Below are 14358 nucleotides of genomic sequence, written 5' to 3'. Positions count from 1 at the left end.
TGTAAGCATAAGCAATTGCTTTATGCTTACATTCCACCATGCCTCTAGGATTTTGACGGTCTAATAGACATTCAAAATCGTAATAGGCGGTGTGAGTTGGGCTATAGGTCCTACCGTAATTTTTAAAACTGATTTTATCACTAGGATTATAGAACGAAAATACTTGGGATACAGTGCATGACTCTTCGTGAGCCTGAATTTCATCTAAGGGAGCATGCAAAAGGCAAATTTTACAGAATTTATGAGTGTCAGGAATTTTATACGGATTATGGTTAATATTCTTTACAAATTTATCAAAGTCCTTGATCAGACAGAGATGCTTGCCTTCTAATAACAACAAAGGAACTTTATCGACATACTTTTCCTGGCTTTTCCTAGCTAAACTAAGATAGTATCTGTTACTTTCATGAGTTATTGTATAAATATAAATAGAAATTTTGTTAAGCTTCTCTATTTTCTTAAGGTTATCAAATGATACGGGGAATCTGATTTCATCTGCCCATACTACGAATCTTCTACACCATCGAAGGTTTTTGTAATGATGTCTAACGTTATTCATAGTCCTGCCCAACGCTAAGTTTTTATATGCGGCAATGCACTGTAACAAACACTCATCTCCTTCACTTTCAGGATTAAATACTGATTCTTTACCCCTTAATTTTGCAGGATATGGTACGTAAGATCCAAGGTGCATAGGGTGGCGAATATACGAAAAATTAATGGCAAAGCCTGACATGGAATGAATTCCTACACTTGAGGATTGGACATTTTTTAGGCATTCGTCAATTTTAGCAGACATTTCGTCAACCCATGAATTTACAAGAACTTCCACCTCTTCCTGTGTAACAATCTGAGTTTCGCCTCTAATTGAAAATACTTCGTCTAATATTTCATATTGATTGTCGGCATGATTAAGTTTTTGCAAAATTAGGCTTACATCAGGGTAAATGTGAAATGAGGGAGGGAATTCTTCCTGTATTTGTCTGAACTGATTGTCTATATATTCTATAAAAAATTCCCTATACCTATTTATATATACGCTGGGGTCAGCGTCTAAATGTCCGGGAATGGAGAACGAATGTCTCGAGAAAGAACCTTCGAAATGGTTAATGACTTCTAACACTCGCGGAACAACGTTATCTAAGTTAAGTACCTCTGGGGAATCTGGAGCGTTGACTTCTTCATCTGATATGTCGTGAACAGGGGGTTGATTGTCTTCTTCTTCTTCATCTGAAGATGCATGCTGGTTGCCGTCTGGTGCATCTTCTTCTAGCTCCTGGGACAGCTGGGGTTGACTGCGTACAGGTGTGCTCCACTCAGAGGGTTGGGTTGAATCCAGGGGCGATTCTGTAATATAATATTAGCAATGAATAAACATTAAGAGGAAAACACATTTGAAAACAATAAGAGGATTTGAAAACCTTAATAGGAAAATATCGTGTAAATAAGAGGAATTATTATTAAGAGGAAAAACAAAAAGTTTAAATAAGAGGAAAAACTGAATTACAGATAAATAATAATATTACTTACGAGCTGGGATGTTGATTCCACCAAGTATGAGATTCTCTTGATCACGAATAGGAACTCCTGTAATGGAAATATTTTTTTGTATGAGTACTTATTACTTGTTTATACACTTGTTAAAATATACAATTAATAACTTTTAAAATTACGAAAATTATTGTGAAAACGTACGGTTATTTATGATGCGACGGCGTTTGGGTGGAGGTTCAATGACGTTTCTGGCTTCGGTGGGAGGTTCCCGGTTAACGGAGAAACGACAGTATGGGCAGGAAGTAGAACCATGAACTGAAATGAAAATAATATATATATATATATAAATTGACTGTCTGTATGTATGTATGTATGTGTGTGTGTTTCGGATATATATTTTCTTTGAAAGTTTATTGAATGTGCGAGAAAAAGCGGTACTTACGATTTGCACAATAGAGTTGTCCACAGCTGGTACAGGTTACGTCAAAATGTCCAGGCGGCGTAGGCCCGTTGCATCCTATACAGTACAGTCTACATTCTTGAAGAGCGTTGATGGACATTTCACCTAGGCATGTTAAACATCGTGTTTGACACACATGAACGATTTCGTTGTTGATAGGAGACAGGCACAGAGGACACACTGACATGATGATATGACTAGGCTAGGGGAACCTTGTGAACAGGATGAAGATTGAATGTTGACTGAAAGTGTAGGCCTCTGAGACTTTGGCGATCTGAGGGGGCCCCTGAATGAGCGTAATAATGATAGTGTGCCCCTGAGTGAGCGTTTGGCTGTTTTATTAATAGCGAGAATGATTGGCGAATACTGGGAATAAACTCTTTTATTATAAATTGTGTAAACTATGAATTAGATGACTAAATAAATTATAAATAAATAAATAAGTTTTATTAACGCTTAATGTATATATATAAATTATTACGGTGGCGAATGCCGACAATGACTGGTGGATGTCTGGGGCAGGTAATCAGGTGATGATTGCCTCGGGCAGATAGCCTGGGGCAGGTAGCTGGGGCCAGCTTAGATAGTCTCTGAGGCAGTTTTCAGTATTAAAGGTTACATTGAGATGCTTCGGTTGATTTGTATAAAACTGACTGGTTAATGAAAAAGGAATAAAATATTAGTATGTCAGAAAATAGGAAGAGGGAATAATATGAAGAGGAGAGAGAGAGAGAGAGGAGGGAGAGAGAGAGAGAGGAGGGACGGTCCAGATATTATGAAGATAAGATAAGATTAAGAGCCGACTGGCTGTCCGGGCGTAAGGTAAATAAAGGTGACGCGAGAGATTGCGAGGTAAGGGGGGAGGGAGGGGGGTGTGAGGTACGAGACTTGAAAACCATGACTTACACAGGTGATTTTCTAAATTTATATGAATAACTAAGGCTTACATAGACGATTTTGTAAGTTGAAAACATGTAAAACATGTCCGTAGAGTTCTCCTGGAAACCCTAAAGCGCTACATACGTTACTTGAATTTGTCCCATAAGGCCTTAACAAACTTCTAAGTCTCGGAAATTATTTTTCTCATAAGAATTCCATACTTCTAAAATCTCGGAAATTACTCACTCATAAGAAATCCTTACTTCTAAAATCTGTGACTGACAAATTTACCTGAAAACCGTGGCTCACATGCGGGATATTGGACCTCAAACAAAAAATCCCCTGTGAGCTGTACATCTCACAGGGGATCTCTGGCCTGAAAAAAAAAATCCCCTGTGAGCTGTACATCTCACAGGGGATCTCTGGCCTGAAAAAAAAAATCCCCTGTGAGATGTACTCCCTACTACTCTGGCCAACACTACCATGATGACACTGCCCACACCTGCTGGCCAACACTCTTGTAACACAGGGGGGGGGGGGGTCTTCTCGTCTCTAATCTACTCTTCTACTCTTCAAACCCCCTTACCCCTCTGCCCGTATTCTATTTTCTTCTCATCTACTAAGGGACCCCAGAGCTACTCTAAGGCGAATCTCACACCACTTGGTCTTAGCCGTTTTGACCGGCTAAGATTCTACACCCTCACGACGTGGTACTAGACTTCCAGCAAACTCTAGAATTTCCTGCTGCCACAACCAGACCATTAACACGAAGCGCAATACCCGGGGTCTGGACCGATTAAGCGCTCATTCAACCATGGGGGTTGATCCCCAGTTATTTGGAATAGGAGGGAAGAATCTACGTTAAGCGTGGGAAATTTTAGCAAACAAAGGGATAACTGGACTCTTACTTTTTATTAGGCTTGCGGCCCAACTAAACTCAGCCTCGTGGAGACCACGTGACAAGGACATGAGACATATGGAAATAAGGAAATGCAAATTACAACTAATTGGTTTATTTTAACAAAAGATAAACAAAATTTTAATAAAAGCACTCGCTATAATTAACACTCCCTAGAGGCATGATATGAACTAATTCCCTATACAAAACTACAGCAGACTCCACCTTTGACTGCAACCAGCTAGATGTAATGCTGATAGTGAAGACATGGGGGACCTCTCCCAGTTGTTGACCTGCCCACACTGTCTCTCCTCACTCTGCCTGCCTCACAGCTGGTCAGTGCTAGAGTATTCCTACGCCAGGCTCACTAAGTTTACTAGCAGGGTTTAAGGTGAACAACTAATCTCTGTTGCACTGACCAACCCAGATGGTTGAACTCATTTAAACTGCAGGTAATTGCACAGGCATCTTAGGGAAAGGCTATTTCCAATTACAAAATGGCTATTTGACCTTTGAGAATTACTAAATGTGGAAGGCTTTGGTGACCCATGACCGCGGGGTTGTCAAGGGCGCGGCTGGTGACGTCAAGTCGCCAAGTCCAGGCTAGTGACGTCACTGATGGTGAATTACTCAGTATTCCGACAATTGAGAATACTCTTGATACTTTAAACAGGAATACTATTGAATACAATTTGAGTGAAGACTTGAATTTCTCCAAAATACTGAATTCTGTCAAATAATTCATTATACGTTGCTTAAGACAAAGACGCCGGCCATATTGTAACCTCAACCGCTAATCCCAGGAGAGATGCCTTGTGCTTCCAGAGTCAGGTCACTCCGCTTGACTCCAAACTCTCCACCCCCCCCCCCCATAATCTATGAGAAACTATACTGAATAATTCCTACGAAAAAACTAGTATGTTACACTCTCATGATGACACTGTCCACACCTGATGGCCAACACTACCATGATGACACTGTCCACACCTGCTGGCAAATAATACCATCATGACACTGTCCACACCTCCTGGCCAACACTATCATGATGATACTGTACACACCTGCTGACCATCACTATCATCATGACACTGCCCACACCTTCTACCCAACACTACCATGATGACACAGTCCACACCTGCTGACCAATACTATCATAATGACACTACCCACACTGCTACCCAACACTACCATAATGACACTGTCCACACCTGATGGCCAACACTACCATGATGACACTGCCCACACCTGCTACACAACACTACCACGATGACACTGCCCACACCTGCTGGCCACCACCACCATGATGACACTGCCCACACCTACTGGCCCCACACTATTATGATGACTGCCCACACCTGCTGGCCAACACTACCATGATGATACTGCGCACACCTGCTGGCCACCACTACCATGATGACACTGCCCACACCTGCTGGCCACCACTACCATGATGACACTGTCCACACCTGCTGACCCACACAATTATGATGACTGCCCACACCTGCTGACCAACACTACCATGATGACACTGCCCACACCTGCTGACCAACACTACCATGATGACACTGCCCAAACCTGCTGGACAACACTTCCATGATGACACTGTCCACATCTGCAGACCCACACTACCACGATGACACTGTCCACACCTGCTGGCCAACTCTACCATGATGACACTGCCCACACCTGCTGGCCAACACTACCATGATGACACTGTCTACACACCTGCTGGCCAACACTACCATGATGACACTGCCCACACCTGCTGGCTAACACTATTATGATGACTGCCCACACACTCTGACCAACACTACCATGTTTACACTGTCCACACCTGCTGGCCAACACTACCATGATGACATTGCCCACACCTGCTGGCCAACACTACCATGATGACATTGCCCACACCTGCTGGCCAACACTACCATGTTGACACTGCCCACACCTGCTGGCCAACACTACCATGATGACACTGCCCCACACCTGCTGGTTAACTCTACCATGATGACACTGCCTACACACCTGCTGGCCACCACTACCATGATGATACTGCCCACACCTGCTGGCCCAACATTACCATGATGACCCTGCCCACACCTGATGGCCAACACTACCATGATGACACTGTCCACACCTGCTCACCTACACTACTATGATGACACTGCCCACAAACCTGCTGGCCAACATTACCCTAATGACACTGCCCACACCTGCAGGCCTACACTACTATGATGACACTGTCCACACACCTGCTGACCAACACTACCATGATGACACTGCCTACACACCTGCTGGCCATTACTACCATGATGACACTGCCCACACCTGCTGGCCAGTACTATCATGCTGACACTACCCACACCTGTTGGTCAAAACTACCATGATGTCACGGCCCACACCTGTTGGCCAACACTTCCATGATGACACTGCCCTCACCTGCTGAGCAACACTACCATGATGACACTGCCCACACCTGCTGACCAACACTACCATGATGACACTGTCCACACCTGCTGACCAACACTACCATGATGACACTGTCCACACCTGCTGGCCAGTAGTGTGGATGGCAACGCACAGGTAACTTCTTTTCAGGGGAAAAAAAAACCTGTGTGAGCCATGGTTTTCAGGTCCAAAATCACGCGTGTGAGCCAGGGTTTTCAGGTCTAATATCCCGCGTGTGAGTCAGGGTTTTGAGGTCCAATATCCCGCGTGTGAGTCAGGGTTTTCAGGTAAATTTTGTCATTCACAGATTTTAGAAGTTGTTAAAAGTTCTTATGACGAAAATAATTTCCGAGACTTTAGAAGTTGTTAAAGTTCTTATGGGAGAAATTCAAATATCACATGTAGCGCTTTAGGGTTTCTTGGTGAATTTGGGCAGTCACAGATTTGGAATTAAGGAATTCTTATGAGGAAAATAATTTCTGAGATTTTAGAGGTTTGTTAAGCGTTCTTATGAGGAAAATAAGTAGGAAAATCTTAAAGAAAAATTTTAGAAAATATTGTGTTTGTGTCACAGCATTTCCAGGTAAATTCTACGGACATATTTTACCTGTTTTCAACTTCGGAAAAAGTTACCTGTGTGAGCCATGGTTTTCAGGTGAATTTGGCCAGTCACAGATTTGGAGTTAAGGAATTCTTATGAGGAAAAATAATTTCTGAGATTTTAAAAGTTTGTTAAAAGTTCTTATGATGAAAATAAGTTCATACAAGTTTGTTAAAGTTCATATGGGAGAAACTCAAATTTTTTCAGAGTTCAGTTTTAAGAAAATATTTCAGAGTTTCAAATAATCATAGAAGTTTATTTATATGTTTATGACCGAATTTGTAAAAAAAAAACATTTTCAGAGAATATTGTTTTAGATGTTTTGTTAAGGAAAAACAGACAACTTAGCCATAACATTTAGTTTTATATCCATTTACGGCTATTTCACCTGTAAAGACCAAAATTGAACAGAGCCGAGTTATAGACAGAATTTCGTCAGAGACCATTTTATACCTAAAAATGAACAGAGTCCAGTTTTCTAGCAAAATTAGTCAGAGACAGTTTTAAGCTCAAATTTCATCAGAGTCCAATTATCAACAGAAATTCGTCAGAGTCAAATTAACGACAGAAATTTGACAGAGTCTACTTTGAGAGCAAAATTCATCAGAGTCCAGTTCTTGATCGAAATTAATCAGAGTCCAATTAAAGACCCAAATTTGACAGAGACCACATTTTCGTTACTAGCAGTCCAATCCCCCTGAAATTTTAAAACAGTCATATTTCAGTCGTAGTAAATAAGATCAAGTTAGTTACTGAGCTCCAGCTCTCGTCCCCCACCCTACTCCACCCTCAAGTCTTTGTTAATATCCTATCAATTCCCCTGAAATTTTTACCCTCTGTATTTCAGGCACCGTAAATAAGATCAAAACAGTTAACGAGCTCCAGCTCTCGTCCCCACCTTAGTTCTCTCTCGTATCTTTGTAAATAACCCATCAATTTCCCTGAAATTTTTACCCTCTGTATTTCAGACATAGTAAATATGATGTAAACAATTATAAAACTCTAGCTCTTGTCCTCTGTCCAAGTTCACTCCTGTAAATTCATTACTATCAGTCCAAATCCCCCTGAGATTTAAACACCCAACTACATTTTCAGACATAGTAAATAAAAACCAGTTCAGTTATCAAGTTTCAACTCTTGTCCCCCAGCTTAGTTCATTTTGTACAAGTTCTTTATTTTCCAACAAAATCACCCTGAGATTTAAGATCACCTTATTTCTAACGTAGTAAAATTAATCTGGACATTAGCCAAGCTCCATTTCCTCTGTCTTAGATCATCGAACATAAATATATCCGATCAAGTCCCTCTCCAGCCTAACTCTTTATCAGAGTAGTCACAAAACCCCAACCTGTGTAATTATCTTTCATCCCCAACGTATCCAAACCTTCAATAATCATCATACTGTATTTGCATATTTTCTCTATATTCAGCTGTGTTCTTCACATTTTTTTCCATATTTTCTGTGTTCATTCCATGTTCTACAAATGTTCACAGTATGCTCAGTTCAAATTTTTTCTACCATTTTCCCCGTATGTTCAATATGTTCTTTGTCATGTTTTCATGTACATCATATGTTCTCTGTATAACTTTTATACTCAATATTCATGTTCTCAATGTTCTTAGCTTGTTCTTCACATGTTCAGTGTTCATTCTTTGTATTCCCTATGTTCCTTATCATGTCTTCATATTCTCTATAAGTTCATATTCCCTGCATGTTCACTCTATTCATCAACTTTTTCTTACATGTTTTCTGTGTTCACCGTATGTTCACTATGTTCATTCCCCTACTTAACCTCAATTTTTGTTATGTTCTTTGTTTCTTCCATTCACTAACTAGTTCTTTGTCAAATAATATTATACTGCAATACAGTTCCCTCAACAATTTTAGTCACCCAGTTTTTATTTGCAAAACTATGTCAAAGTAATTCTCGTAGTCAACTTAATAGTTCTACCAATCCCGTTCTTAAACAAATTTACACTTTATTCAGTTCCAAATTTACAATGACAAACCTTTCTTGTAACTTCTTAACTAAAAATCTTTCGCCAATCAACTAAAACATAGTCACTTTCCTCATTTCTCAACTAAACTTATTATCCAATCAACCAAAAAATAGTCAAAGGGATCTTTCCAACACTGTTCATAATTAAACTTATTCCCTATTCATCAGAAAATAACCGTGTTCTTCATGTTTCATTGTCATTTCATAACTAAAATTATCCATCAATCAACAGAAAAAGTCATATTCATCATCATTGTTCCTAACTAAAATTATGTTTTCGTCAAGTAAGAAAAAATAACCAAAGATATCTTTCATCGCTGTTCTTAACTGACATTATACTTTGGGGAGCACAAAAATAGTCTCCCTCATCATATTTTGTCTTTTTCCTTAACTAAAAGTATTCATCAGTCAACTAAAAAATAGTTACTTCATCATGTTTCCCTGTCATTTCTTAACTGAAATATCACTTCTCTCATCTGAAATAGTCATGTGTAGCCTCTTTCCAACACTGTTCTTAACTAAAGTAACCTTTCACTTCGCTAAAATAGTCAAATGTAACTTTTTCAGCACTTTTCTAACTAAAATTATGTCGTTAAGTAAGAAATATAGTCAAAGACACTCTTCGAGACATCAAGGACTTACTCAAAGACATCAAAGTTGCACTCAAAGACATCCTTTGAGACATCAAAGACATCCTTTAAGACTTCAAGGGGACTCTTCGAGATATCAAAAGACACTCTCAAACACTCAAAAATTTACTCGCATCCTCAAAGTTATTCTCAGAGTCATCAAAAAGTTAATCTCAGTCATCAAAATGTTATTCTCTAAGTAACCTTTCGTTCATCAGAGAAACTTTCTAAGACATCTTCGTTCATTAAAGTTAATCTCAGAGGCATAAAAGTTATTCTCAGAGCTATCAAAATTATTCTCGATGTCATCAAAAAGTATTTTCTCGTTCATCAAAGTTAATCTCAGAGTTAGCAAAGGTAATCTCTAACTCGCTCTCGTTCATCAAAGTTGCACTCAAAGACATCCTTTGAGACATCAAAGACATCCTTTAAGACATCAAAGTTATTCTCAGAGGCATAAAAGCTATTCTCAGAGACATAAAAGTTATTCTCAGAGAAATGAAAGTTATTCTCAGAGACATAAAAGTTATTCTCTAAGTAACCTTTCGTTCGTCAGAGAAACTTTCTAAGACATCTTCGTTGTTTAAAGTTAATCTCAGAGACATAAAAGTCATTCTCAGAGCTATCAAACTTGTTCTCAAAGTCATCAAAGTTATTCCAAGAGACGTCAAAGTTAATCTAAGACATCATCTTTCATCAAAGATATTCTCTCTAAGCCATCAATGTTCTTCTCTAAGACATAAAAAGTTATTTTCTGAGCTAACAAAATACTACTCATGTTCTCAAAGACATTCTCAAAGTCATCAAATTTATTCTAAGAGCTAACAAAAGTTATTCTCAGAGTCACCTTTGTTCTTCAGAGAAACTTTCCAAAACATCTTTGTTCATCAAAGTTATTCTCGGAGTTATCAAAAGTTATTCTCTAACTCACTTTTGTTCATTAAAGTTAATTTCTATGTTATAAAAATTATTCTCAGAGACATCTAAAGTTAATCTTGCTCATCAAAGTTGTTCTCTAAGACATAAAAGTTATTCTCAGAGTCATCAAAGTTGTTCTCTAAGACATCACTGTTGTTCTCTAAGACATCAAAGATGTTCTCTAAATCATAAAAGTTAATCTCTAAGTCACCTTCGTTCATTAGAGAAACTTTCCAATCCATCTTCGTTGATCAAAGTTATTCTCAGTCATCAAAGTGATCTCTAATTCATCTTTGTTCTCCAAAAAGTTGTTCTCTAAGACACCTTCGTTCATCAAAGAAACTCTCCTTCTTCCATCATGTTATTCTTTAAGACATCTTCAGTCATAAAATTTCTCTCCAAAATGTAACTAGTTCAGCTTTTCATACCAAACCTGCACTTCTGTTAAAATATATTTTCTTAGTCGCTTTACCCTAAAACTGTTCTCTGAACTACACTGCTCAAACCTACGTAACCTATCCTCTCCACCCAATGTTACTTAGTTAACGTAACGTTCCTAAACCTAACTTTACCTATCCTAACATAACTTACCTTACCTTACCTATCTTATCTAACTTTACCTCTCCTAGCACAACTTACCTTACCTTACCTATCATACCTAACTTACCTAACCTAACCTAACTTATCCTGCTTAACCTAACTTACCTACATTTACCTAACTTAACCTGCTTAACCTAACTTTACCTATCCTAACTTAACTTACCTAACTTAACCTAACTTATCCTGCTTAACCTAACTTATCCTGCTTCACCTAACTTACCTACATTACCTAACTTAACCTGCATAACCTAACCTGCTTAACTTAACTTACCTTACCTTACCTATTTTACCTAACTTACCTGACTTAACCTAACTTATCCTGCTTAACCTAACTTACCTACCTTTCCTAACTTAACCTGCTTAACCTAACTTACCTACCCTTCCTAACTTAACCTGCTTAACCTAACTTACCTTACCTTACCTAACTTAACCTGCTTAACCTAACTTACATAATTTAACCTAACCTAACCTGATTAACCTAACTTACCTTACCTTACCTAACTTACCTAACTTAACCTAACTTTTCCTGCTTAACCTAACTTACATAACTTAACCTAACCTAACTTACATAACTTATCTTACCTATCCTAAACTAACCTAACTTGCTTTACCTAACTTAACCTAACTTTTCCTGCTTAACCTAACCTAACTTACGTAACTTATCTTACCTATCCTAACGTAACCTAACTTGCTTTACCTAACTTAATCTTACATTCCCAAACTGATGTATCCTAACTTATCTAGTTCAACCAGACATGATCTAACATACATAATTATTCCTGCTTGTCTTTTGTGTTTCGTCAATCACTGTCTCATATTTATTTACTCATTTCAAGGGTTAATTTCTCAAATGGACATTTTTGCATTTCAAGTGTTATTTCTTTAAGATTGGGTGTTTAACCATTTCAAAGGATTTTTGTTATATATGGGAACTTACTCGTTTCAAGGGCTAATTTCTCAAATGGTAATTTTTGCAGATCAAGGGTTATTTGTTAAAGTTCATCAAGTTGCTCATAAGTTGTATTTATTATGTTTGTTATCATTTATTCTTATTCCCCAACCCCTTAACCTAACCTCTTGTAATCTTAGTGTATTTAGTAGGTTCTATCATATGTTCTTATTCCCCAACCCTTTAACCTAACCTTTCATATGTAGTTTATTGTGTTTTTGACGTATTTGTTGAAAATATTATCCTTTTCATAACCTTTCAGATGTAGTTTTGTTTCTCTTTTGTATATTTTTACCCAAACCCACCATCCCACTTAACCTTCTTTCCTTCTTTTACTCTGTTTCTCCTACTACTTCTAACCCCCCTTTCTATCTCTCTCCCTTATTCTCTCTCTTCCTCCCCCTCTCTCTCACTCATTTGCTCAAATGCTCTCTTGTTTCTCAAATTCGAGTCTTAATGCTCCCATTCTCTCACCGTCACTCTCATTCACTTAGTTTTTCTTTTTTCTCAAATTCAAGTCTTAGTGCTCCCATGCTCTTCCTCCCCCCTCTCTCTTACTCTTTTCTCCTCTTTTCATGCTCTCAGTCCCTTGCTCTCTTGTTTTTCTCAATTTCAAGTCTTAGTAGATCTGATTCTTTACTATTGTAATTTTATTATTACTAAGATAACTTATGAGCAACTTGATGAACTTTAACAAATAATCCTTGATCTGCAAAAATGACCATTTGAGAAATTAGCCCTTGAATTCAAACGAATAAATTCCCATATATAACAAAAATCCTTTGAAATGGTTAAACACCCAATCTTAAACAAATAACACTTGAAATGCAAAAATGTCCATTTGAGAAATTAACCCTTGAAACGAGTAAATTCCCATATATAACAAAAATCCTTTGAAATGGTTAAACACCCAATCTTAAACAAATAACACTTGAAATGCAAAAATGTCCATTTGAGAAATTAACCCTTGAAATGAGTAAATGAATATGAAACAGTGATTGACGAAACACAAAAGACAAGCAGGAATAATTATGTATGTTAGATCATGTCTGGTTGAACTAGATAAGTTAGGATACATCAGTTTGGGAATGTAAGATTAAGTTAGGTAAAGCAAGTTAGGTTACGTTAGGATAGGTAAGATAAGTTACGTAAGTTAGGTTAGGTTAAGTTACGTAAGTTAGGTTAAGCAGGAAAAGTTAGGTTAAGTTAGCTAAAGCAAGTTAGGTTAGGTTAGAATAGGTAAGATAAGTTACGTAAGTTAGGTTAAGCAGGAAAAGTTAGGTTAAGTTAGGTAAGTTAGGTAAGATAGGTAAGGTAAGGTAAGTTAGGTTAATCAGGTTAGGTTAGGTTAAATTATGTAAGTTAGGTTAAGCAGGTTAAGTTAGGTAAGTTAGGTAAGGTAAGGTAAGTTAGGTTAAGTTAGGTAAGGTAAGGTAAGTTAGGTTAAGCAGGTTAAGTTAGGTAGGGTAGGTAAGTTAGGTTAAGCAGGTTAAGTTAGGTAAGGTAGGTAAGTTAGGTTAAGCAGGATAAGTTAGGTTAAGTTAGGTAAGTTAAGTTAGGATAGGTAAAGTTAGGTTAAGCAGGTTAAGTTAGGTAAATGTAGGTAAGTTAGGTTAAGCAGATAAGTTAGGTTAGGTTAGGTAAGTTAGGTATGATAGGTAAGGTAAGGTAAGTTATGCTAGGAGAGGTAAAGTTAGGTAAGATAGGTAAGGTAAGGTAAGTTATGTTAGGATAGGTAAAGTTAGGTTTAGGAACGTTACGTTTACTAAGTAACATTGGGTGGAGAGGATAGGTTACGTAGGTTTGAGCAGTGTAGTTCAGAGAACAGTTTTAGGGTATAGCGACTAAGAAAATATATTTTAACAGAAGTGCAGGTTTGGTATGAAAAGCTGAACTAGTTACATTTTGGAGAGAAATTTTATGACTGAAGATGTCTTAAAGAATAACATGATGGAAGAAGGAGAGTTTCTTTGATGAACGAAGGTGTCTTAGAGAACAACTTTTTTGAGAACGAAGATGAATTAGAGATCACTTTGATGACTCTGAGAATAACTTTGATCAACGAAGATGGATTGGAAAGTTTCTTTAATGAACGAAGGTGACTTAGAGATTAACTTTTATGATTTAGAGAACATCTTTGATGTCTTAGAGAACAACAGTGATGTCTTAGAGAACAACTTTGATGACTCTGAGAATAACTTTTATGTCTTAGAGAACAACTTTGATGAGCAAGATTAACTTTAGATGTCTCTGAGAATAACTTTTATAACATAGAAATTAACTTTAATGAACAAAAGTGAGTTAGAGAATAACTTTTGATGACTCCGAGAATAACTTTGATGAACAAAGATGTTTTGGAAAGTTTCTCTGAAGAACAAAGGTGACTCTGAGAATAACTTTTGTTAGCTCTTAGAATAACTTTGATCACTTTGAGAATGTCTTTGAGAACATGAGTAGTATTTTGTTAGCTCAGAGAATAACTTTT

General features: G+C 37.7%; 1 long non-coding RNA gene across 1 annotated transcript; it reads right to left on the bottom strand.

Moving 5' to 3' along the window:
• Positions 1-1207: 1207 nt before the first annotated feature.
• Positions 1208-2654, bottom strand: LOC138372070 (uncharacterized). The gene is made up of 3 exons (XR_011230681.1): positions 1696-2654; positions 1531-1587; positions 1208-1347 (listed from the first exon to the last, which is right to left on the bottom strand). It is a non-coding gene; the product is annotated as an uncharacterized lncRNA (long non-coding RNA).
• Positions 2655-14358: the final 11704 nt, after the last annotated feature.

Source organism: Procambarus clarkii, chromosome 4, assembly GCF_040958095.1.
Source record: "Procambarus clarkii isolate CNS0578487 chromosome 4, FALCON_Pclarkii_2.0, whole genome shotgun sequence".
Classification (NCBI taxonomy): Eukaryota; Metazoa; Arthropoda; class Malacostraca; order Decapoda; family Cambaridae; genus Procambarus; species Procambarus clarkii.
The sequence above is the reverse complement of the archived record's forward strand: the minus strand, read 5'-3'. Positions and strand labels throughout refer to the sequence as shown.